The sequence below is a fragment of the Gopherus evgoodei genome, chromosome 6 (assembly GCF_007399415.2).
Source record: "Gopherus evgoodei ecotype Sinaloan lineage chromosome 6, rGopEvg1_v1.p, whole genome shotgun sequence".
In the NCBI taxonomy this organism is placed as follows: domain Eukaryota; kingdom Metazoa; phylum Chordata; order Testudines; family Testudinidae; genus Gopherus; species Gopherus evgoodei.
In genome coordinates this window covers 71,187,809-71,194,292 of record NC_044327.1, presented here as the reverse complement: position 1 = coordinate 71,194,292, position 6,484 = coordinate 71,187,809, and the positions used below count along the sequence as shown (strand labels likewise).

Here is a 6,484-nt window from a genome sequence, read left to right as displayed (position 1 = left end):
GCCAGCCCGAGGGCGGGGCGGCTGCTGTTCGTTCCTCAATGGGCTCGGGGGGCGCGCTGCCCCTGGCACCCGAGCTGGCATGGGTAGGTGAGGAGAGGCGTCCCGCGATACTGGGGCGGGTCCCCCTTTCTCCAGCAGGGTGTAGCCCAGTGGCGCGAAGGTCGCTGCAGCTCCGCACTCCCGGGGCCGCGCGGAGCTGGAGCCCGCCAGGGAAGGGGCTGCCCCACGCTGGGCGGCCGGGCCGGTCCCGGCGCCAGGACTTGGCGGAGCCATCCCCGCGTCCCTGCCCATCTCCGCGGCGTCGGGGTGTCAGTCCTTGGGCTCAGGGCGGGGTTGTTGAGTCCCGGCGCCGCCCCAGGCTCGGGGAGCGTTTACAGCCGCGTGTGGCCGCGCCATCCTACGCGCTTCCCGCTTGTAGGTGCTACAGCGCAGCCGGGGAGCGCAAGAGCAGCGATCCCCGCAGGCCTGCGGCAGAGACCGGGGCCCCGCACTAGATGGCCCCATCCCCAGGATCTGCAGTGCCTTTCCTCTCCAGGGCGGTGGGGACACAGGGGGCTCCCAGAGCCACTGGGCTGCTCGCCCTCCTTCCCCACGTGCGGCCACCCTTCGCATGTGTAGCGTGAACGGTGCTAGGGCTGCTTCCTAGGGACTAAATGCTAATCTTAACCAGGGAACTAGAGGTTACTTCTGGAGGACAAAACTAACTTTCCTGTCACCAAACTCTCCGGAACTGTAACCGCGTGTTTGAGGCGGGTGACGCTGGTCTTTGTTCCATAAACATGAGCAGTCACAAAATGTCACACTCCTTATTCTTTAATTGTAGAGTCAGCCTGAGGGCAGTGGAATGATAACTAGGGTGCTGCACAGATTTACAAACTGAAACCCTCTTTTTTCCATAGGAAAAAACAACTTTAAAGGCTACTGCATGAATGTTCTTACAAAATCTTAGTTAAACTTATAAGAAATAAAATTAGACTAATAAAGAGTCTTGGGCCACCAGCTGACTTTCTCCAACTATTCAGTCAGATAAGTTGGATGCAATCCTAATGTGTTTTTTCAAAGAAACTGGATTTCCATTTGCTTTTCAGAACTTTTCAGCATTTCCCAAACACATGGATGCTGTCCATCATCTAGCAAATTAAACCTATTTCCTTTAAACGTGGTGGGCATAATCGTTAGGTTTGATACCCAGCTCTCACCTGCTTTGTGGTCAGCTGACTCCAGGTATATCTGTGCTACAGAGTCACAGCCCTGGCACTGCAGTTGTACCACTGTAGTGTAGACACTCCTATGTTGCCAGAAAGGATTTTTCCATTGATGTAGATAATCCACCTCTCTGATAAGGGTTAAGTTGTCCTAAATTTTTGCCCTGTGAGACTGTTTTCCCAGCTCTGAGTGATGTAGCTTGGTTAACTTAAGTTTTAGGTGTAGACCAGACCTCAGAGAGAAATATCCATGGAACTTCCATCTTTGCTGCATTGGAGAGGTGCTTAAGGATCTCTGTCCTGGTTTTGCAACAACCAGCAGAACAGTATTGTATACATGAATGTATATGGAGCTGTACTGACACCAGTTTGCAATGTGATACGACAACAAACAGGCCAATGCACCTTTTGGATGTGTACAGAGAAACATGGAGCAAGGAGGAAATGATAGTCTTGGGTGGAATCATACTTCCTAGTACTTTGACTTTAGGGCGCTATATTACTAAGATGCTCACAATGAGGAACAGATTTAGAGAAAAATCAGTTAAAGATATTGGGGTTATAGAGATTGATTTGAGGAAGGAATAAATGAGCTAAGCATCACTTGGATAATAGCTTGGGAGTCACTGAGTATTAAGGTTTTGTAAAAACAAAAGATGGAGAAGAATTATAGTAATACAAGATGGGGTATATTTCTGTGTGGGAACAAAATTAAGGGGAAATCTAGGATAAATGTTAGGAAAAACTTTGACCTTTCTCAAACTGTGAAATTGTTCACTAAGGGAAGTAATGAAAGCCCTGTAAACTAGGCTGGACAAAACAATAGAAAATATATTAGAGCTGTCAAACAATTAAAAACAATCTCAATTGCATGGTTAAAAAAATTAATCACACAATCACACTGTTAATAATAGAATACTATTTATTTAAATATTTTTGGATGTTTTCTACATTTTCAAATGTATTGATTTCAGTTAAAACACAAATACAAAGTGTACAGTGCTCACTATTTTTATTACAAATATTTGCACTGTAAAAAAAACCAAGAGAAATAGTATTTTTCAGTTCACCTCATACAAGTACTATAATGCAAACTCTTTATCATGAAAGTTGAACTTACAAATGTAGAATTGTGTACAAAAAAACCTGCATTCAAAAACAAAACAATCTAAAGCTTTAGAGCCTACAAGTCCACTCAGTTCTACTTCTTGTTCAGCCAGTCACTTAGACAAACAAGTTTGTTTATATTTGCATGAGATAATGCTGCCCTCTTCTTGTTTACAATGTCACATGAGAGTTAGAACAGACATTCACATGGCACTGTTATAGCCAGCGTTGCAAGTTATTTACATGCCAGATGCACTAAAGATTCATATGTCCCTTCATCTTCATCCACCATTCCAGAGGACATGAGTCCATGCTGGTGACGAGTTCTGGTCAATAATGAGCCAAAGCGGTGCAGACTGACGCATGTTCACTTTCATCATCTGAGTCAGATGCCACCAGCAGAAGGTTGATTTTCCTTTTTTGATGCTTCAGTTTCTGTAGTTTCCACTTTGCAATGTTGCTCTTTTAAAGACTTCTGAAAGCATGCACCACACCTTGTCCCTTTCAGATTTTGGAAGGCACTTCAGATTCTTAAACCTTTAGTCGAGTAATGTAGCTATCTTCAGAAATCTCACATTGGTACCTTTCTGCGTTTTGTCAAATTGGCAGTGAAAGTGTTCTTAAAATGAATAATATGCTGAGTCATCACCCGAGACTACTATAATATGAAATACATGGCAGAATGCTGGTAAAACAGAGCAAGAGACATACTATTCTCCCTCGAATTCAGTGAAAATGTAATTAACGCATAATTTTTTTAACGAGTGTGATCAGCATGGAAGCATGTCCTCTGGGATGGTAGCCAAAGAATGAAGGGGCATACAAATGTTTAGCATATCAGGCACATAAATACCTTGCAGTGCCAACTACAAAGTGCTATGCGAATGCCTGTTCTCAGTTTCAGGTGACATTATAAATAAGAAGCAGTCATCAGTATTTCTCGTAAATGTAAACAAATGTGTTTGTCTTAGTAGTTGGCTGAACAAGAAGTAGGACTGAGTGGACTTGTAGGCTGTACAGTTTTACATTGTTTTGTTTTTGAGTGCAGTTAAAAAAATCTACATTTGTAAGTTGCACTTTTACAATAAAGAGATTGCATTATGGTACTTTTAAGAGGTGAATTGAAAAATACTATTTATTTTGTTTATCTTTTTCACAGTGCAAATATTTGTAATAAAAATAATCAAAACGAGCACTATACACTTTGTATTCTGTGTTGTAATTGAAATCAATATATTTGAAAATGTAAAAAAACATCCAAAAATAGTTAATAAATTTCAATTGGTATTTTATTGTTTAACAGTGCGATTAAAACTGCAATTAAGATTAATTTTTTTGAGTTAATCACATGAGTTAATTGCAATTAATCGACAGCCCTAAAATATATTAGCAGGAAGATGGAGCTGGATGATATAAATTTTTTCCATGTTGATGATGATTGCTGAAATATGAGGCATAGAATGGTCTGGTCTTTGTGTTAAATTAGGGAATGGGAATATTGGGGGAGAGTAAAATTTATTTCCACAGTTTCTTGTCTTCAAATATAAGGATGTCTTTTTACAATGTTTTGATGCTTTAAAAACGTATATGTATTTTTCTTAAATCTACTTCACCAAGGTGTGTCATGGGTGAGTGAATGTGTGAAAGAGATTGTGGGATAACAGAAACATCTGTCTGGCTTAATGTTTCCTCCTATCTTAAGAGGGGATCTGATGAATATTGCACTGTACTTAAAGAGGGAAAGCAGCTCTACAAACTAGTAGGGGTTGGCAGATCTGGTATATTGGTGACTCTTGTTTCCATACAGTTCAGTTATGCCTGTCACGCCCTGGAAAGACAAATATTTGTGTTATGAATGTGACAGGTTTCCCTCTGGGTGCCACCTGGAACTGGAGAACCACTGAGCCCCCTGACCCACCAGCCTGGGCTCCCTCTCTCACTGTGCTGCTGTGTCTAGCTGCAGACATGGTCCTGTGGTCTTACACTACCACTAGCATACACATAGGTAACGACACACCCAGCTGCAGTTACATGCAGGCTCTCTGGCCAGCCACTGCATGTGGACCAGCAATAGAGAGGCTACAGCCAAAATAACCACCAGCTTCCCAGCCTAGGACCCCAGAGCGGTACCTGTCTGTCCTGGTCCAAACCCCAACCAGTATGAATTTATTATCCAGTTCGCCTCCCCATCAGTGTGGAGAGGAAATGCAACATCCTTTGCCCCATGCACTTCACTCCAGCTCACTGGTTTAGATAAAGCAAAAACAGGTTTATTAATTAGAAAACTTGGTTCCCAGACCGCTTTGTGGAAAAATACTGACATCCCAAGATGGAGTCCAGAGACATGTCATCTGGTCACATGCCTTTGCAGTGTTATAACAGCCATTGCTTACAAGCTGCCCAGAACATTCACAGGAAGATTAAGCTCTTCCATGGTCCATTGTCTTTGCTGATGGGCCATCAGCACTGTTTGGCTTCTTCACTGTTGTACCAGAAAGGCTAATTGTGGGGGTCACCCTGAGTAAGCATGATTGAAATACAGATACATATTCAATATTCCTAATTTTAAATTCAAAAATGATATATACATACACATAGGATAAGCATATTCAGCAAATCATAACTTTTCCAATGACACTTCACATGACTCGTCTTGTATAAAATTCATCATAATTATATCATAATGTCACTGTGAAGAATATGGGGTGCACTGTCACAAGGAAGTTTCATAGAAGAAAGCCATATTATATGTTTAAATTGTTTGTACAATTTTGCTGACAAGATTTAAGAAAGCAGTATGATACTCCAGTCCAGAAACAGCCTGCTGGTACTCAAGTGGAGCTACAGGTTTTGTGTAAAATTAACACCTGAGATGGGAATGTAAGTTAAACAGCAAAATTTGATTTAACCTTTTTATTGGAATATATTTAGATTCTATACATTGTCCAGATGAGTTGTTGCTCATTTGTAGCTTTTCTGTCTATAGTGCTGGTCGTGAATATCAATCTGTACCTCTCCTTTCTGACTGAGAAATTAGAATGTAGCATTCATTGTGAGGGAGCTGAGAGATTACATTACAAGCACCAATCTGCTGGTGAAATACAGCACTAATACAAGCATATTTTATATTTATTTTAAGTTGGATATATCTAGTTTAGTAGCTGAAAGATTTTAATTCCCACATTTTGCTTTTTCACATTCCTATTCCTTATAAAATTGTTGTAGAAAAATTTTTGGCTTGAATTCTCCCTCTTTTCGTCTCTCCAGTTTGTGTCCTCTCTGCTTCAGTCAGATACAAGTATGGAAGGGGCAGCTGACTTCACTTTTTATTCAGAATATTTCCCCAGAGCCCAACAGGAATTTAGAATTAAACTGTCAAGGCTTGTCTATTTCAGTATGGTGTGTCTGTGATTTCCCCCTATCCCTGCTCTTTCATAGCCTTTACTTACTTTTTGTATGATGCTTAAAAAAAATAGTGAACAGAGTGGGTTTGGAAAAAATCAGGATATCCACAATCAGTGTCCAGTGTAGACCCTTGTTTCCAAATGACTGGGGAAAAAATGGCTTTAGGGAATGAAAGGGTTAACTTCTGAATAGAGTTTTTCCTAATATACAGTTTCCCTCTGTTAATGGCATGTCTGTGAATGTTGTGAAATAATCAACAGCTCAGTGTGGATTGTTACACAGTTTGATGCAACATGAAGTCATCTTTGACATCAGGTTTATAAGAAACAGCACAGGCTTAATTAGATATTTAGTTAGTTCGGTTGTGGCACATAAGCTTTTGATAGTGAGCTCTTTTTAGCCAACGTGTTGACTTCAGTTGTATATTAATTTAATTCCTCAACTAATGTGTGTGATGCAAAAAGAAACATTTTAGAGAAGTTTGTCAACTTTAAACCTGTTGTGCTCACACAGTGTTTTATTGGTTGTGATTATTTCTGTAGCATTAAGCAAAGAGCTGCTACTTTACTATCTATGGAAGATGGGAATGAACATTGTAATTTGCATCTGAAAAGTAGGTATCTACCAATGAAAGTTGAAGATTCTTGATTTGGTGGTTCTTCACCCATAATTTCTTGGCTATTTGTAGATTTTTGTGTAAATTTTCTATCACTTTTTTATAATAGCTATTGGACCTCATCAACTGGATTGAACTCATTTAATTCTTC

The 6,484-nt window shown here is 40.7% G+C and overlaps 1 protein-coding gene across 13 annotated transcripts in view; it reads left to right on the top strand.

Annotated features, from left to right (window-relative positions):
- The first annotated feature begins 6 nt into the window (after positions 1–6).
- PPIP5K2 (diphosphoinositol pentakisphosphate kinase 2) overlaps positions 7–6,484 on the top strand; it is a 75,590-nt gene continuing 69,112 nt past the window's right edge. For 11 of the 13 annotated variants that reach the window (XR_004000851.1, XM_030565881.1, XM_030565880.1 and 8 more), the window contains exon 1: positions 14–83. The gene's annotated coding sequence lies outside the window, so the exon portion shown is untranslated. Of the gene's footprint in view, positions 88–6,484 lie in introns of all 13 variants that reach the window. The other 2 variants (XM_030565875.1, XM_030565874.1) reach the window with 2 other exon arrangements.